The following is a 20,440-nucleotide window of genomic DNA, read 5'->3' as shown; positions in this document are numbered from 1 at the left end:
AGACCCGGTATTCAAAGTGTCCCGTAGGGGTGTTAAAGGCTGTCTTCCACTCATCCTCTCTCACGGATGCGACCAAATGATAGGCGTATGGAGGTCTAGTTTAGTAAAGACCTTGGCTCCTGTAATAACTTCGAAGGCAGAGGACATCAGAGGTAGAGGATACCTGTTTCTAATGGTGATGTCATTCAGGCCTCGATAGTCGATGCAAGGACGCAGGGAGCCATCCTTCTTCTTAACGAAGAAGAACCCAGCACCAGCAGGTGAGGAAGAGAGTTCGGATGAGGCCGGCATTTAAGGACTCCTTGATATACTTGTCCATGGCCTCTCTTTCAGGACTAGACAGGGAGTACAAACGCCTCTAGGCGGAGAAGTGCCTGGGAGGAGATCGATGGCACAGTCAGCACGGCCGTGAGGAGGTAAGGATGTGGCTCGAGACTTACTGAAGACCCGACAAAGATCATGGTACTCCGCCGGGACCCCAGAGAGATCAGCGGACTCCATCTGAAACACAGAAGACACAGAGACAGGAGACAAGGCAGCACCCAAACATGAAGCAAGACAAGACTGACTCCAAGATAGCACAGAATTACCTGACTCAATCCACGTGAGGTTTGTGCTGCACCAAACCACGGGTGCCCCAGGACAACAGGGGCTCCCGGGGAATCAAGGAGGTACAGCTCAATTACCTCACGGTGATTGCCAGAGACCACTAGACTCACTGAGGGAGTGGAATGGGTGATGGAGAAGAGAAGGAGGCCATTGAGAGAGCGGACAGGAATGGGGAAAGGGAGAGGAATGGCGGGAATGCCCCACTGTGCAGCAACTGAGGCGTCCAAAATTGCCCTCAGCTCCCGAATCCACCAGAGCTGGGCAAGAGTGGACGGAATCCTGGAAATGAATGGACACCGGAAGCAGGGTACGAGACTTTGGGGACTCAGAACACGGAAAAACGCCCATCAGAATTCCGTCTTGCTGATGGGCCCCGGCTTTTAAAGGATGGCTGGATGGCTCTGTGTCCTGGCTTCCCACAGTATAGGCAGAGCCCTCGAGTCAGTCGATCCTGCTTCTCCTTGGCGGAAAGGCGGCGGCCCACCTGCATGGGTTCAGGGTCGGCTGTAGGAGTGAGGTGGCGAGGGGTGAAGTTAGTTGCTCTGTCTTTCAAGGTCCGGGAAGACTGGGCAGTGCACCGCTGACGGCGACGCTGAAGCCTCTCCACACGCGCCAGTGCCAGTTCCACTAGGGAGTCGATATCGCGAGGCAGTTCATGGGTGACAATCTCATCCTGGATCTCATCGTCCAGCCCTCCCGAACCTGGCTCGCAGAGCAGCCTCATTCCAGTCACAGGTGGCTGCCAGTGTTCTAAATTGAATGAAGTAGTCTGTGACCGAAGCCACCGTCCTGCCTCAGCCGTTACCAGCTGAGAGGCAGCATCCTCACCCTGAGCAGATCGGTCGAACAACTTGATCATTTCGCTCGGAATTCCTGGAAAAGCGGCACAGAAAGGGGGCACGAGCATCCCACACAGCAGTTGCCCAGTCACGAGCCCTTCCTTTAAGGAGGGTGATCACAAATGCCACCTGAGACTCCTGTGTGGCATAGCGGCGGGGCTGGAGAGCAAAAACCAAGGAACACTGGGACAGGAAGGCCCGACATGAGTTAGGATCCCCGTCATAGGAGGGAGGGCTATTAGCGTGGGGTTCTGGACCAGCCTGAGGTGAAAAATATGCCAAGGAGGCAGCAGAGCGGGTGGCCTGGGCCTCTTGCTGGAGTTCTTGCACCCTGGAACTGAGCTCAGCAACTTGGGTTGTCAGAAGGTCAACGCTCTCTTGATGTAACAGTTAATTGAGTGGCATGCTGGCCAAGGAGAATACCCTGTTGTGTGACAGCGGTCCTGACTTGGTTTTCTCCTGCTGAATCCATTTTTGGTCTGACCGTTCTGTCAGGAACGAACAAGGATTCAAATGCAGGTTAGAACTGAAATTTATTATAGTCTCTGAACAAAAAGTTGACTTAGGCAGAGGGACAGATGACTTAACATCAAAAAATAAATTAACAGGATCAAGTCAACAAAACAAGCCTCCAGTCACTCCTTTGGGCAGGGAACCACAGGCGTAAGGAAATCCTCCCAAAGAGTCTTTAATACAGTCCTGCTGCTTGATCCCAGCATAAGATCCAAAGGGGGGCAGGTGAGGACGAGCTGCCAAACACGGCACCGGAGGAACCAGGACTGGAGTCGGTGAACGGAGGTCTGGAGAAAACAGATGGCAGAGCGAGCAAAGAACAGAACTAAAAATACAAGCTACACTTGGAGCCTACACAGACATGACAGGACTCGACTGGACTGGACACAAATACAGCATCCACACACCACAACGGTCAGACACAAGACTGCAAACAAAGGGAGCTTAAGTAGGGGAGCAGTTAAGGAGCTAATGAGCCACAGGTGAGAAGGCAGCTAAAGTGATTAATGAGATGACAATGGGGCGGGGAAACACGAGCACATGGCAGACAAAAACAAAAACAAAACTGATCAGACTGAAGTCATGACACATTTGGCAGCAGTCTCCACGCTGCTAAATGACCTACTTAGGAAACCAGCCTCTCGCTATCCTTACATGCCTCACAAAATGAGGAGCTGGTACTTGTTGAGGGATCCTCAATGCAGCGGCCCTCTAAGCTGGAAAGTGGTGAGGAAACCTGAAATGACACTGTGATACAACAGCAGTGTGCAGACACATGCCAGCATGACCTGCTGCCGAGTACTCACAGCCCAATGTGTTAATATTGCACATAACGGCTTGGAAAGCGTTTCGATGCCACACTGATTGAAAAAGAGCTTGCGAGTGTCTGTTCAACCCATGGAATAATTCTCATGATCTTGAAGTTTGGTTAAAAGAACATATTCTACTGTGTAAGTAACTGAGGTAAACTATGAGAGAATAATAAACTGACATTACGTTTTTGCTACAATATAACTTTGTATGTAAGAATTGTCTGTCTAGATGCATTGTATTGTTCAAAATATATTTATTTATCCAACAGGAAAAAGACAAGGACGTAGGAAAAGGAGTTACACCAGATCGGTGGCTACCAGAAGAGAATAAAAAAATTGATTCTCTATGTCAAAGACTTCATTATGAACAATGGCGCCATCACAAACTGAGAGCTACTGATGTTCTTCAGATCAACAAACATTCATTACAGTCTCTCGAGTCTTGTGCTGAAGAAGAACTAATTCAGACATTCATACAAAAACTAATGACAATGAACTACAGAGCAAGATACATTCATGTTAATAAGGCCAAAGAACAGGTTACAGTGCAACAACGAGATAGTAACTCTGAAGATGAGTGTACTATATTTGATCGTTTTTTTGATATATCTTTATCGAACAAAGGAACAAGTCAATCTGATCTCATTCACCCCATGGATATTCAGATGGTCGTGTTTCATTGTGCTGATAGTTTCCTGAAGCAGCTGATGTTGACTAAACTTTCTCAGTGTCAGTATGCTCTGCCTCTGCTTGTTCCTGATCCCGACACACAGCAGGCTGAGTTTCCTCTCTGGACTTTCAGAAAAATCAACAAGAGCTGGAAGATGAGAAACACCAACAATGAGAACATCAGTCAAACCCAGCCGATCTACAAGACACAAACTCCAATGGTTTTTTTCTTCAGGTTTGGCTCTGTGTCTTCATCCAAGTCTCAGCTGATGAACTGTCTGATCAATGAGAAGCACAACACGTTCTTCCACAGGAACTGTACAGGGAGTAGCAAAACCAGAGTCCTGATGGATGGAGTGGTGGAGATCGCCTGGTTCTGCCCCTCTGGGAAAAACACAGATAAATTCAATGACTGTGTAGCGTTCTGTAATCTACACGGTGATGCAGGAGACCATGAGAAACAGCTGCAGATCCTCACTAAAATGAGCTCCGTCAATGTTGTTCTTCTACCACGATTTCAGAGGAATGACAGAAGTGCAAAAATAATCCAAAACCTGTTTGAAGACAGAAAGCCACTCATTTGTATTTTTACTGAAGATGATTCTACTGTAACTGAGATGAAGAAAGGGAAATTCAAAATTGGTTTGAAAGACAGAAATCAGTCAGATGTATCTGAAGACCTCAGAAGAGTTATAAATGATTGTCTCTCAAAATCATCTTCCACTTTCAGACTTGAAGATGTGTCCAAACAGTCAGACATTAGAGTAGATGAAAAAAATGATGATGACTGCAGGAGAGGAAGAGAGGCAGCACAGCAGATGATTAGTTTACTGGAGGAGAAAGATCTGACCAAAATCAAAGAATTATTTCTGCCTCATCAGGGACAACTGTGGCATCAGTGGTGTCAGAAGAACAAAGAACTACATCGACCTCGAGGAGATGAGATTGAAATGGACATTAGTAGAAAACACACAGACTTGAAGAAAATCCGTGAACAGCAGCACATAACTGACATCAGTGAGTTCATGAAGCTCTTTATTAATGAAATTTGTTCAAATGCTGTAACTAAAAATACATATTTTCTAAATGGCTTGAAATATTCCTGGATGAATATATGACTGCTGGATTTTCTACTATACAAGACAAATATGATGAAAAGTGGTCAACAGTTGTAAGACTAAAAGAGAATTATGATAAATTGGAACAACTGACAGCTGAACAAACTGAACTAGACAGAATATCTGAGGAACTGCAAGCTTCATCCTTTGGTTTGGAGCACATCATGAGGGAGATCGGTCAGATCTATGAATCATGTTCATCTGTGAAGGAGAACAAGAAAGACCTGCAGGTTCACTTCTCTTTTCTCCCGGGTCTTGCAGCAGAGATGATGATCTCTGGATCTCCACTGGAGCTGATGGATGGAGATGCTGCTCATGTTCCTGTGATCTGGATCTCTGCTGTTCTAGATCAACTCGTCCAGAAACTGGGAGACCAGAGAGTCTTTGTGCTGTCAGTTTTAGGGATCCAGAGCTCTGGGAAATCCACCATGCTGAATGCCATGTTTGGACTCCAGTTTGCTGTCAGTGCTGGTAGATGCACCAGAGGAGCTTTCATGCAGTTGGTCAGAGTCTCAGATGAAATGAAAACACAGATGAACTTTGACTATATTCTGGTTGTTGATACTGAAGGCCTTCATGCTCTAGAACTGGCTGGAAGATCAACAAAGGATCATGACAATGAACTAGCCACATTTGTTGTTGGTCTTGCAAATTTGACTCTGATCAACATTTTTGGAGAAAACCCATCTGAGATGCAGGAGATTCTTGAGATTATTGTTCAAGCCTTCATGAGGATGAAGAAGGTCAAACTGAATCCAAGCTGTGTGTTTGTGCATCAGAACGTCTCAGACATCACAGCTGAAGAGAAAAATAAGGAGGCAAGAAGACGACTGCAGGAGAAACTGGATGAAATGACAAAACTAGCTGCTGAAGAGGAAGTCTATGATGCAGAATATTTCAGTGATATAATTAGATTTGATGTTCAGAAAGATGTGACATATTTTGCTCATCTCTGGGAAGGAAACCCACCAATGGCACCACCAAACCCAATCTACTGTGAGAATATTCAAGAACTTAAGAAAATTATTATGTCTCATGCAGAAAAATCTGATAAAATGATGCTGGCACACTTAAAAGTTTGCATTAAAGATCTCTGGGATGCTTTGTTAAAGGAACAATTTGTCTTTAGCTTCAGAAATTCTCTGAGATTTCAGTCTACAGGAAACTGGAGACCAAATACAGCAAGTGGTCCTGGACTCTTCGTAGTGCCATGATGGAAACTGAGAACAAACTGCACAACAAAATAGAAAATGAAGCAATTCATGAGATTGAAGAAACTGCTCTTCACAGAGAAATGAAGGAAACGAGTGAAGAAGTGGAAAAATCAATGACAGAATTCTTTGAGAAAGACACAGATGCAAATATATTGATTCACTGGAAATCATCATTTGAAATCAAAATCAGAGATGTTCAGGAAAGCATTGTGAAAGAAACAAAGGAAAATTAAGTGAGATTCTTCAACAGAGAGACCTAAAGAAAAGATAGATGCTCAGAGGACACATCATGAAAACACTCTCTATGAAAAGAGCAAAGAACTTGCTCTAAAACTTAAGCAGAAAGCAAAAATGAAGAAACACTGAAAAAAGAATTTGATTTGTTTTGGCAACAGAGCGTAAAGAAGATCATTAGAGAAACTCCTGAAATCAAAAACATTGACATAATAGCAGATGTAAAAAGGCTTCTCAGTGAAATACATCAGGTTATGTCCCTGTAGAACAGAGAAAAGAAGGCAGTGAATACAATATTTTAAATGTGATAAGTTATTGTGAATATGTTATTTTAAAGAGATCGACAAAAAAGAGATTAGAGACACTGCAAAGAGCCCTTGCCAAACAGTAAATGCATCATTTGGACATGCTCAAAGTTTGTCTATAGAGGATGAAGCCCAGATCAAATCATTAGTCACAGATGTTGCTCATCAGACAGACACAATGATTCAGTCATTTAACATTTCCAAGATGGGGTACAACATCAGCTGTATTCAAAAACTTACAGATTACATAAAGACGAGAGTAACGGAACATCAGGAAGGACAAGTGAAATATGTATTCAAGAAACAGTTCTTTCTAGATTTAGATCTTTACACCTGTCAGAGAGCAAAGGAGAATATCACTGATCAACAAAGACTGTTCAGGAAGCCAATGATCCTGTTCTCTATTTGGAAAGGAAAAGGGAAGAGTACTACAATATTTTCCAAAAATACTGTCAAGGAGCTGCATCAGCTGCCATTTTTGGAGAGATCATCTGTCAGAAACTGAAAGAGCCCATTGAGCAGAGCGTCTACAAGAAGACTGCCAGAGATCTGACAGGTGAAATAAGATCAAACTGTGAATCACTGAATGGAAACAGATCAAATCTGGAGAAACACATCTTAAAGACACTGGCAGAAGAGGAGAACTTTGACAAATACATGAACTACATTAATACACCCAGAGATTACTTCAAAAGTTTCATCAGAGATGAAGCCAATCGCTACATCAATGATAAGTTCAGTGTCAGTGTTTTACCCAAGATGAAGGAGAACATTAAACTCCTGCAGCAGAAGATTTTGGAGGCAGCTCATGAAGCTACTGATCATGTTCAAAAGAGCAGAGAAAATGTTGGTTTGTGGTTGAAGAGTTTCACACAGCAGCTCTCAGACGAGCTGATCTTCTCTGAAAAAGACTTCAGTGGAGTCAAACATGATGATGTTGATGATTTCAACCTCCTAGAAGATGTGATAAGACAAGAACTTCCTGCTATAATGTCAGACATCAACAGTAGATTCAACACAAATACCTTTCCAGTAAATTTGGATTACAAGTTCAGGCCAGATAAGCTTCTGATTGATCACTTCTGCAAATGCTGTTGGGTTCAGTGTCCGTTCTGTAAAGCCATCTGCACCAACACTATAGAAAACCATGATGGAGATCACAGTGTTTCCTTTCATCGTGTTATAGGACTAAACGGAATACATTACTGTAATACAGAGCACCTGTCTGCCCATATCTGCACATCAGCAATAGCAAACAGTGCTCTATATTTTTATCCCAATGAATTACAAAAAGTCCTCTGGAGAGATTACAGAACAGCAGGAGAAGATTATGCAAAGTGGAGCATCACCTCTGATCTATCTGAACTGCCCTACTGGAAATGGTTTGTGTGTCACTTCCAGGAGGATCTGGAAAAATACTACAGTAAAAAATTTGATGGACAGGGTAAGATCCCCGATGAATGGAAGAAATACACTAAACACATTTCTCTAGAGACTTTGGATAAATACATTTAGTTTCTCATTTGTAAGTCATTTTGTTTATCACATTAAATTCTCAGTTCTCTGAATACTGTACATTTGAGAACAGTGCAAAGATTTTCAAAGCCTTTTGAAAACTAATTTTTTAAAAGGGGACATGCAAATGTTCTCAATTCCAGTACTCCCCCCTGCTCTTGTATTTTGCATGTATCTTTTTGTCAACACACCTGATCCAGATCATCAGCTTCTTAGAAGTGAGCACTGTGCATGAACAGTTTTTTGATTGATATGCTCTCTACACCATGTTTATTGCTCCCTATTTAGTGAGCAGGGGAAGTCTGCTAAAGTTTACTGAACATTCATTCACGGATTTGCGCTGTGCAACGTCTTCACACATAGACAAGGGTGACATACCTCTGTAATTTGATATCATTTAAATTCACGTCCTGCACTCTTCAGTACATTTTGATTGGAACATATGTGTTATCAATTGAAATCATTGTGCAATATCCTCGATGTCCACTTTGCAGAGCACCTGCATTTGAATAGAGCAAATGTCTGATACGATAAGAGAAATAAACAAAATATGCAGAGGACTGGAATAGAGAATCGTTGATCTAAAGCACCATGAATGAAGACTATGAAAATTCTTTAGTTTTATCAGATTCCTTCTTCAGTAAGTTCTGTGCATTGCAGCCAAATTAAGCACATAGACGTTTGAAATTTATAAACCAAGTTTCACAGACAGCGCTTAGCCTAAACCAGGATTAGGCCACAGTTCAATCAGGAAATTTAAGCAATTTTTCAGGTTCTCTGAGTTGAAACAGCTCAAAATTTACATTGTAGTCTAGGACTAGGCTTAAGTCTTGTCTGTGAAACCAAGGGTTACAACCCCAAAGGGTGTATTTGGCACAGAAATACACTGTGATGTGTCCAACAAGTTTCACTGTAACCCTTCAAAACATTCAAACAAGCTATGTGTTCAGAATTACATGAAAATTAATCACAGTCCAAGTCCAAAATTAAGCAGAGGTAGGTAATAATGACGTGCCTACATTTGTTCAAAGGCAACTCCTCACTGTCCCATATGCTGAGTTCAAATACAGAAGCTAGAATTGTGTTTTTTTCTTTCGCTCTTTTGAAGATGTTTTATATATATATATATATATATATATATATATATATATATATATATATATATATATATATATATATATATATATAAAAAATAAATATATATTACCTTTTTCGTTGCCATTATTTCTCATACATTGATATTCTTGTTTTCCCTGTTTGTGTACAATAAACTCACATATTTTTCTCATTTTGACTCACGTTTTGTCTCTCCATCCACACACTAATTACTATTATCTATTAAATGTTACTTCATCCAGCTCTAGAAAACATCTAAATTCACAAGCTGGAGGTTGCGTGAGGAAGAAGGGTGAGGACAATGATAATTGTTTTTAGATTATTAAGAGGACAAAGAAGAGTTTACCTTCCACTTCCTCATCAAAGAAATGATGAAGCAAAGCAACAATCAAGTTTCTGAGCAATTGACATCAAAAGATAAAATAGTTTAGACATCTGCTTCCACCAAGCCTGGGAAGGTGACCGTCATCCAAGGTTATTATATGACTGATATGATACTCTGATTTTGAACTGTATTTACAACCAACAGAAAAGTATATTCAGGAGAGTTCCGGTGGGAAGATGTTTGTTTGAAAAAGGTGAATCTGGGCCTGAGACAGGTTCTGAAAAAAGGAAATCCAAAATGACAATGGGAGAGAAACATGGGGGATTTCTTTATTGTCTTGTCTGTAAGATTCCTTTGTATAAATCTGTCACGCCCCAGGACTTATATGATGTTGTTTCAATGCCGCATGTGCTCTGTGTGCCCTAGTTTCTGTCTTGAGTTAAACAGTTAATCATGTCTTGTGTTTAACTGTCCGATCTAACTTGTCACTATGTGATGTTATGTGTGTGTGCAAATATTCAGTCTGGATTTGCCTATGTTTAGATTGCTTAAATTACTTTTAGTTAACCTCCTTATCCTTGAGTGTCTCTGCAGCACTGTATTGTGATAGAAGACCGGACCATCACAGTTTGTGAGTGGTGTGTTTTTCCTGCTCTTTTGTTTCCACATTTTGACCATTTTTAAAAATGTTACTTATCCCGGATGTCTTACCCCAAAGTCCTCATCCTCCTGCTGGAGCAGGGGGATTGTTCTCTCGAGGACCACACAGAGGATTTTGTGTACCTCTCTTGCTGCATGTAATACCCGGACAGCCGCTTTCCCTTAATGGACTAAACATCTCCACATGAGTGCAGTTGTCCGGGATGGTCCTTGAGAGAGCAATGCCGCTTCCATCGAGTCGGTGCTGGTGCCATTCATCAATGACTATTCAGTTCATTGACCACGACACTCACTCCAACCAGCCCACCATCTCCGCTGCATGGAGACACAGCCCAAGGATACACGGTGATGGAGAGCCGCAGTTCCCTGCGACTGAGGAGCCATTACCTTATGGAGCAACAGAGCAGAAAGTCGCCTCGGAACCCAAGCCTATGACGTCACAACAGGTGCTTGAGGTGGCAACAGAGCATGCCACGTGGGAGAGAGCCTGGCACATGGAGAGTGAGGAGTGGAGCTCCACCCACTGCACCAAGGCTGAGAGTGAGATTTTTATACATCTGGGGCTTCTAGATCTAGAGGAGCTAAATCAAATCACTGGCATATTGATTTGGAGTGCGACCTGGCCCTTCTGTCCAGCAGCCCGAGTCCCCGCTGGTCCTGTCCAGCCCAGATAAGGTTCCAGATTCTCCAGTGACCGCACATAGGCCCTCTGGATCCTCAGTGTCTCCCTGGCTCTTCAGCTCTCTGTTTCTGCCTCGGCTCTTCCGCCGCTGCCATCAGTCGGTCATCTGGAGTTGGGCCATTCCTCTCCATGGCTTCTCTCTATTGGACTCAGTTTGTTTTCTGACCCATTGGGGTTCATCCTCCACCTAAACCTCCTCCCAACTGCCCCTCCCCATGTTTCTGTTTTTAGGTGCAAGGACGCTCCTTTCCAGGAGGGGACATGTCAGCTCTACCCTGGAGCACTACTGACTACTGAATAAGCTAAGCACTTTCAGGTTTTAGATATTAGCTGGCTCATTTGATTACAGAAGGAATATATATATTGGATATATATATATTGTTTACTTTGAGTGCCTAAACAACACATTTTAATTACAATAAATGTATGCATAAATTCCATCACATGAGTGATTTCACGTAGAGCAGTATGTGCTACAGCATTTGCTTAACCTACCTTACATAACATGCATGAAATGCTTTGTAGTTGTATGAGACCAGCTCTTTGTGTCAGAGAAATAGCTCTCTTGCGTATGATGTCTGCTTTGCAGGAATTTCACATGCATCACATTTGCACATTTGAGGCCGATAGTAGTGAAGTACATTTTTTGAGTATCTGTACTTTACTTGAGTTAATTTTGTTCTGGAAACTTATGACTTCAACTTCACTACATTTAAAACACTAATATCGTACATTTTACTCCACTAAATTTCTGCCAAGGTAGAATGGACAGTGTGTGATTTTTTTTTCTTCTCTAATTGTGGTGTTTTTTTACAGGTAATAGACAGTAATAGCTCTTGAAGGGTCACGTGAACAGTCATTTTCAGACCATTCTTTTTGAATCCTCCTGTCAAAGATGACAACTGATGACAAAATGGAAAAAGACGTCTCAGTTTTTGCACAGTTTTGCACAGTTTTTGCATTCATGGCCATCCTTAGAACGTATTGTGTGTATTCAGTTGGCTGCTTCAGAGTCATAAGGTATTGCAAGTATAGCATACAACAATGCAACAATAATTTAAATTAAAATTAAATTAATTTCAATTAAATACTAAGGGTGACTTTCCAAACACACTAGAAAGTACTAGTTCAAGATGTTTTAATATAACAGCAATGCAAATCACGTTTATTCAGTGTAAGTTTGTCCTGCGTCGATGTATATGTGTGGTTGCTGTCAGCCTGAGTTTTCCCTTCTGTGGATTAATAAAGACAATTAAATCGTCATGTGCTCCTTCCCTTATGACACCGTGACAGTACCAGTGTGGGTGTTGCAAGAAATCAGAGGCAGAAGAATCCATGTGCAGTGTTTTATTGAAACAGACAAAGTCAAACAGGCAATGGTCAGAGATCGATGACAGGGGTATCAGAGGCAAACCAGAAGCATAAACAATACCGGCTAATGTTAGGGGCAGGCAGCAAACAATCAGAGTTCCAGATGCCCGAATCACAAGGGGAGGCGACAGAGAATCAAACTGAGAGAAACAGTCCTGAATCATACACAACAGTGTAAGCTTCCCCCTTTTTCCTGCAGAACGGAATCCAGAGGCCCTGGTCGAAGGTCAATGCGTGTTCGGTCTTTTCTTTACGTCTCATTAAAAATCACTGATATTTATTAATCTTTTGCATTTCCAATTGTAGTACTGACCTTATACATAATTTTATCTGACTCAATCTTTCGTGATTTTAGTTATATTTATTTAAATGTAACTCCTGATCCTCTATTTGTGATTAAATTTGGATCATTAATTAACTACAATATTTCCTAGTTTAGACTTATCGTTAAGTTAGGAGTCTGGGTCGCTTAGAGACCTTGTTTGGCCAGAACAGACTCACAACACATCTGGGCTAGTCCAGGTCTTAGTCAGAGGCTAAGACTCAAATATCCTCGATAGACTCAAAAAGAGTCATTTTTATGTGTTCCCTAAGTAATAGCATGCTAAGCCAGTTTGGTGGCCAGAAGTCAAGATCTCAAAAACGTGTCCCTGGCTCCATCCACTGATCGTTGATCTGACTCACCCTCAAACCTCAGAAGTCACTAACCTACTAGAAAAGTTATTTCAGACAACATTATAAGCTAACCAAGATTAAGGTTTATTTTGCCAGGCAAGAATAGGTTCTAAATTGGTCAAATTAGACATTTGCACAACTGATTAACAGGGGAACTGAAAATAACACAAAACAAAATAAAACAAACTTAAAAGGTCATTATACCTGGTCTTTAGAAAAGTACATAGTGTGGCGTGTGGGGACACACACGACGACACTGGGCCGATCTGGCTATAAAATCATCTTGTTGTGTTTTGTCACTTTCCTTATATACTCAGACCAGACAAAGAGATCCCAAATGTAGTTGTATAAACCTTTTGGTGTTTAGGTTCCCGTGCTCCAGTGTCACACCTGGCTGGAACACGTGCAGAGACCCAAAAAGGAGGACACACCTCCTTCTCAACAGAACACAGTTCTATCAAGTTCTCAATCTTCTCCATAATATAAGTGATTTCTGTAAAATTGAGACCAATTTACCAATCGCACTGAGACCATTCAAATGAGACCAAACATGAGAGTGAAGAACAATACGTTCATAAGACACATGACATATAATGTCTTATTCCTTAAGAACTTTAAACCAAGTCTTCTGGCCAGAAGGAGCTGCTCTCCGGAGCTGTTAAAGGAGTAATCATTGGTTGGAAAGGTGCTGAAAAAGCTGATTGAGTATAATACAATGGAAAAAGCCCTTCAAAAGTTAACAATGAGAATACAAAATTTATGCTTGAGAGGGTACAAGAATTGGCTAAAATCCAAGCCACAGCTGTCAGCAGCAGCAAGAGCAACAGCATTTGACGCAGCGGTAGCAGGATTTGAGGCAGCGGCAACAGCATTTGAGGCAGCTGCAGCAGGTGCAGCAGCAGACTTTGAGGCAACGGCAGCAGGAGCAGCAGCAACTTTGAGGCAGCTGCAGAATGAAGAACAGCTGCAGCAGTCGGTGCAACAGGAAGAGCATCTGCAGCAGTTGGGGCAGCGACAGCAGTTAGGGCAGCAAGAGGGCATGTGCTGCAGCAGGAGCAACAGGGGAGCAGCTACAGCAGTTGGTGCAGGAGGAGCATTTGTAGCAGTTGAGGCCGCTACAGCTGTTAGGGCAGCAAGGGCATGTGCAGCAGTTGGGGCAGCTACAGCAGTTAGGACAGCAAGAGGAGCATTTGCAGCAGTTGGAGCAGCAGCAGTTAGGACAGCAAGAGGAGCATTTGCAGCAGTTAGGACAGCAAGAGGAGCATTTGCAGCAGTTGGAGCAGCTACAGCAGTTAGGACAGCAAGAGGAGCATTTGCAGCAGTTGAGGCAGCAGGAGCAACAGCTGGAGATGCTGCAACAGCAACAGGTCCTGCGATTCTTCGAGAGCCTTCTTGGAGTTGTTACTCTTGTGTGAACCATCAGAGGAGGAGTCACTGGATGGAAAGATTCAGAAGAAGCTGATTCAGTGGACAATGCAATAAGAAAGGTGCAGAATTTAACAATGAGGATCCAAAAAATGAACTTAACACTGCTTGTTGTCTTATAGGGGCCACTCTAGTGTTAAAAACTGTTTATATTTTTAGATAATTAAGTCATTCATCAAATGATGATTAGTAATGAAACCTGCTGTGAACAAATAGCATTACTGAAGAAAATATAAACAAGAGAAACACAAGAACTACAACTCACTTCCAGGTGATAAAATCAGCTGAAGATAAAAGAAGACATTAAATCACTTGAGATCTAAGCAGGTGAGTCCAAAACAAGCAGCATTGCTAGTTTCACTTATCACTAACCAAGGGTGTGTTTCCCAGAAGCATGCTAACTATGGTTGTCTTGGTAATGCTGGTAATGAGGAAATTGTGTAACTCAACAGCTAAACAAATGCTGATATTGAAAACCAAGGGTCAATATCCGAACTAGCACTGATCACAATAATGGTGAATTTCCATTTGTGACTTCTTTCAGTGACTTTCAGTACTTATTAAATTCAGATATCTTCAATAATTGTCAATTATCACTCATTAACTTAACGCTGTTTCAGTGTCAATTTTAACACTCTTGAGTGCAGAGCCAAACTCAAGGAGAGTTCATTTAAAGTTCATTTAAAACAAAGCTTACAGTGTAAAACTGTGTAAAATATCTGTCGAAATAACTGTCAAATATAAAGAAAAATTACTGGCGTATTTGGTAAACATTTAATAAAACAGGCTTCTGCAGTCGTGAATAATGTAGTAGCACAAGTAAAGTCATGTTGAGGTGTGGTCTTTAAGATCATTTTTACAGACAGAGTAACTTACAGGATTTCCCTGAGTGGCACCACCTGTTTATCCACCACCTGTTCTTCTTTCACAGGGTCTTTAACAGCACTATGAAAAGATTTAAGACAGATTAAATATATGAGACATTCAGAAGTTAGAAAACAACATAAAAATGAAAGTTGAAGACACACCAATTGTCTTGAGGTTGCTCATGGATGTCTGGAAGTACCTGTTGCTGAAGTTCAGACCCGTCCATCTTATAATGAAGCATGGGAAAGAGGGAGAGAAGAAGGGGTTGGTGTATGTAATTGGTGATGTTATTCAGTCACACTGATGCAGGGCCATTGGCTATTTGGGCTATTTACTCTTGATTTTCTCTGAGACATTACATGTCCCAGATTTAAGTCCAGGTGTCCTGCAAAGAGAGTATCCAGGGCTTCGAAAAATGTGTGGAAGTTTCACCATAACCACTCCATCTCCTTAAAAATGGCCGACGTTAACCATATCGGGTTGCTGATTGGAGCACTTGCGCATTTTCCAGATGAGAGTGAAAAGAACTTGGCGCCCAGTCATTTATGATTGGAAAAATAAATCGCTTAAAATAGATCACTTAAAATATGGAAAGGGTCTACGTTTATTTTTGTATACGCACCACATAATCGAAACATTACGCTGTTGTAAAATAAAGAAAACAAACTTTCAGTCATCTCAGTCTCCAATCAAGATGCTTGTATAGATCGTTTGTACAAATCCCTGAAATATGACCCATCTGTCACGGTTTCAGTCCATGGACTTCACTTCCCATCAGCCACTGCACTGATGACACACACACCTGACTCATCACACACTCACCTGCACTCAGTCACACTCACGCCATACTCCAGACTCTGTTCAGCGTGGAGTATTGTTTAGCGTGTACAGAGCCTAGCCTGTGCTACTCTAGTCTTGTTTTGTATCTCGTTTGTTCCCTGTTTGTTTGCCTTTTATTCGTTTGTTTCGCGGAGAGGAATAACCTTTATATTTATGCCTCAGAAGAAGAACCCGATGCTACAATATAAAATTAACACAATATAATATAAATGTTTGCACGATAGTACAAGTAATGTCTAAGAATGTTTAGAAAAGTCTTTACTGTGAAATACTTTGATATCTTCTCGAACGCAGATGTTTATAATACGCTTAACAAAAGAGTCCCGCTGGTTTTGAAATATCAAGTAAAAGTTTTTTGGGACTGGCAGCGAGGCAGTGACTGGAGGGAGTGACCTCAATTCACATATTTTTTTGTCATTTATATGTTGATTATACTATGTTTGTTAATATGTTATTATACAAATAATACTCACATCCTTTCTCTCAGGTATGAGTCGCTAAATGTTTATGGTCATTGTCACTCTTCGCATATGGCTTTCTTAACAAAAAGTTAAATCAATGTATTGTTTTCTGAAAACAAGTGAACAGGACGCTTTTCACACCCTAGTCCATTTACTTTTAACGTTACGTTTTCTCTAGTGCTTTTAACAGCACATTTGCTGTGTATGTTGATTTTAGTTCATTTTGTAATCATCATTGTTTAGTAACCCAGTTCAATATTTGGTCCCACTTCATATTAGGTGATCTTAACTACTGTGTACTTACTGTACTGCGTTCATATTGTACTAAAAAACACTTTTGCTAATATTGATGTGGGATGCGGGTAAGGTTAGGGGCAGGTTTGGTGGTTTAAGGGTGGGTTAAGGTGTAAGGAATGGGTCAACAGTGTAATTTTAAATGCAGTTACAGAAATTGATCACGGGTGTAATTACTTACGACTACTTTTAAAATATTGGTACAATGTAAAAACATGCACGCATACGCAATAAGTGCAATGTTCCAAATGATTAATTTCAAGCGCATGTTAATTAGGGCCACCTAATATAAAGTGAGACCCAATAATTCTTATTTTTGATTAATGTTTGGTGAAATTATTTTTTGTTGTTGATTACATCAGCCCACACACACACACACACACACACACGTCACCGTTATCGGTTGTATTTGGTTCACCTACAGCTGATGGAGGAGGTGGGCCCCCGCCCCGCCCCGTGGCTGGAGAGTTATCGCGGAAAGAGGGGAGCGGAAACTGGGCCCCAATCTTTCCAGGTTGTGGGGCCCGCATTTTTTGGTTAATATCTGAGGGCTTGCGGCTACAGAGGGCGAGGGTTTGGTTCCAGCGGGCACCACTTCCTCATTTGCGGAGTTCATAAGAGCGGATGCTGGAGAAAGGATAGAGAATTAATGGTTTGCCATGAATGTGCTCATAAAAGCAATCTTTAATAATAATAAACTCTTATCATCATTATTTTGAGTATAGTGCACTGTTAGAAGCCATTGTTTCTCTCCTATTGAATACTGAAATGCAGTGCGGTATTTGAGTTGCAGTTAGTTACTGGACTTGATCTTTATGGCTATCTTGATACCTCAGGTGCTGCTTTAAGTGCTGCTTTATCAGCATCTTCTCACGAGACCAATCTACTTCAGCATTTGGCCTGTTTTTATTCATTTTCTTGCTATACATGACCCACACATACTGAAAGGAGAAGCTTGAAGAAGTTGCTTTTGAAACTCAGCATTAGAAAAAGCTATTTTTATTGATGACTAACGATTACCGCTTTTCTGACATGCGGTAACAATGTATTTATTTATTTTAAGGTGTCCTTGTTGCATAACGTTACATGTACAATAAATTATCCATAATTGCATGCAAGTAACCATATTTTAAACCGTAAATATTACGCATATTACTTAATATTACTTAAACGTGTAATTACATTGTGACAAGGACACCTTAAAAATATGTAACTGTAAATATTATAGATATTTATATCTGCAATAATTCTAAATTATTTAAAATAAATCAAAATGATTAATTAGTCCAAAATGATCTGATTTAGTGTACTTTACAAACGATCTAATATTCCATGGAACATGACGTGGGTGATTAGGAGAAAAAAATGCTTTTTTCGCCCCTAAATATACATCCCTGACACGTCCAGGACACGAACAGACCCTGGGAACGATACAGTGATCATGCCGTCGTAAAAAAAGTAGTACTTTTACTCACTTCTCTCTGTTTGTCCAAGAGAATCAGGACCGAAAGAAAGAGGTTGTTACGGCTGTACCCTTTTATACCCTTCCTGTTTTCCCAAAATCACCCTGTAATAGTGTTTCCAAAGACCTCCCTCAAAATGGGCTTTTCTTTAAAACAAACAGCAAAAAAAAGTCAGCTGAAGATTGAAAAGTAACAAAATCTCTGAGGATACCGGCTTTACTTTATTAAGCTGTTTGAATTCATTCTGTGCGGTGTCGATGACTGAGTTGTTTTCGTGAATGAACTAAATGCTGAATCAATCAAACATGTTTTATTAGACGTTTCGTTTCATTAGTGGAACCTTTGTTTTGGGCAGTGTCCTTTAATTAATGAGTACTGATATAATGCATACTCTGCTTATGAGTATACTGAAGCTTATGTGTAACTTTAATTTTTATGTTTTTTACTTTTTTTTAATTTTGAGATAAACAGATCACAAAGAGAAACTAAACTCACAATGAAAACAACGGCAAAAAATAATGCGCTTGTGCACTCTCATAAAAAAAGGTACAAAAGCCGTCTCTGCGACGTTACACTTTGTACCTTTTAGCTTCAAATGAAGTACTGACACGTTCCTTTAAGGTAACAAAATGAACCGATTAGGTACAAACATTTCTCCTTTGAAAAGGGTTTTGTACCTTTGTTTCTGAGAGCGTACTACGCCGCACCCAGCATGCACTGCAGCATGTGTCAGATACAGCGGGCTGTAGAGCCACAATGATAAAACCTCACCTATATAGCCCAAGTAGACTTAATAAAACTGCACGAATGGACTATTAGACAATGATAGCGTCATCTGATCAAGATTTCGTCTTTGCTGCTGCAAAAATGAAACATGCAGCGCTTCTGCACTGGAACGAGTTCCTAGAACCACTGAGGAAGGAAGTTCAGAAATTAAAACCTTAGCCTCAGAAATTAGAAACCGTTTTGTTACTAGGAACACCGTTTGGGAACTAAACTAGTTTTCTTGGAAACATCATGCCATGGTTCAGTCATTAACAACAGCTTTTTTGGGAAACACATCCCTGGTTCTGAAAGTCCGGTGCCTTTTGGACATCATAAAATTTCTCCATGCACCTTGAAATATACATAATTGTTCTGAAAACAACGATTATTATTTCATGCGACAAACTTTACTACTGCTTTCTCAGGCAAGACTAACCCATCTTAAAACATCAGTGCCTTTGTTTTTCTAAAGTGAGCATGTTTCATTTCATGTCAAAAGCCATTTAAGACACACAGTACATCAATATTTTCTTTTAATATTCAGTTGATAATCCCAAAATGGTCTCAACTCACCAGTTTTTCCTTGAAATCACAAATGTATGTATCTTGGGACATCTTTTGTGCTCAAAAGAAACATAAAACGCTAAATAATAGCATAAGTAAAGACCCTTTTCCAAAAGCATAAACATAAAGTAGCTCTTTAATTACTTACTGAGGGAAGCATTACTTAGTACTGAACGTTTATAAAAGTGTTAAATACTTAAAAATGGTAAACATAGCTGTATTTATCACATATTCTCATTTACTTACTTTCTTTTTTTGTTTTGGTAAAATTATATTTTGATTGGTCAGCTGTTCGAAATAGTTCATATTTACTCTCCACGGTGTGATTTTTGGTCAGTTTGGTCTTTTTTAATAAACTGGGGTGTATATGATGTGCTCAGTCCTCCCACAGAAAAACGCATTTTCTTCAGCTGTCCGGTCACCTCTTCTTCAAGAAATAAAACGTGAAAAGAAAAACTGCTTGAACACACTTAAATGAAAGAGAGAAGCACTCCTGGAAGAAAAGAAGAGGAGAAGTGTTCAGATGATACTAGACATTGTGAAAGAGACTGAATCTCTGAGAAGGAGAACTGTGTCTGGGATCTATCAAACAGAAAGTAAAAACTTTGACTTCATAGAGTTTTTGAAGAAAGAGTCTGCATTGGAAGTGAATCGTGGAGGAACAGAAAACAGCTTCTCCTCGTGCTGGACAATGTTCAAGCAAATAAGTTTCACATTTTTCTCAGTGAATGCATGTCGACTGACATGAGATTTTCAGCAGATGTCAGCAACATACCAATGAAACAAAACAGATCATTTCAGAAATGATGCTACGTGCAATAAAATGGATTGACAAAATTAAAACGTATTGCATTTAATATGATGCATTGCTCAGGTCTGGTTCTGTGGGCCTCTCCTCTGATCTTCAGTTTTATATTTCCTATCGGATCCCAGAGGTTTCTTGGCGTGTTCATCTTCATCATCCTGGTACTGTAGCTGATGACGTTCATTTCCGAGATCGCTTTCAAACTACTCATAGATTTCCAATTTTTGGTGTCTTTGCTTTCTTTTTGCAGCTTAACTTCTGAACATATCTTTTTGTTGTTTTCAGGGATTACCCGGGTT

General features: G+C 40.8%; 1 pseudogene; it reads left to right on the top strand.

The window, feature by feature from the left end:
- The first annotated feature begins 2,946 nt into the window (after positions 1-2,946).
- On the top strand, positions 2,947-8,298 carry LOC122346366 (annotated as a pseudogene).
- Positions 8,299-20,440: the final 12,142 nt, after the last annotated feature.

The sequence above is a fragment of the Puntigrus tetrazona genome, chromosome 6, assembly GCF_018831695.1.
Source record: "Puntigrus tetrazona isolate hp1 chromosome 6, ASM1883169v1, whole genome shotgun sequence".
Classification (NCBI taxonomy): Eukaryota; Metazoa; Chordata; class Actinopteri; order Cypriniformes; family Cyprinidae; genus Puntigrus; species Puntigrus tetrazona.
This window is presented reverse-complemented; position numbering and strand designations above follow the sequence as displayed.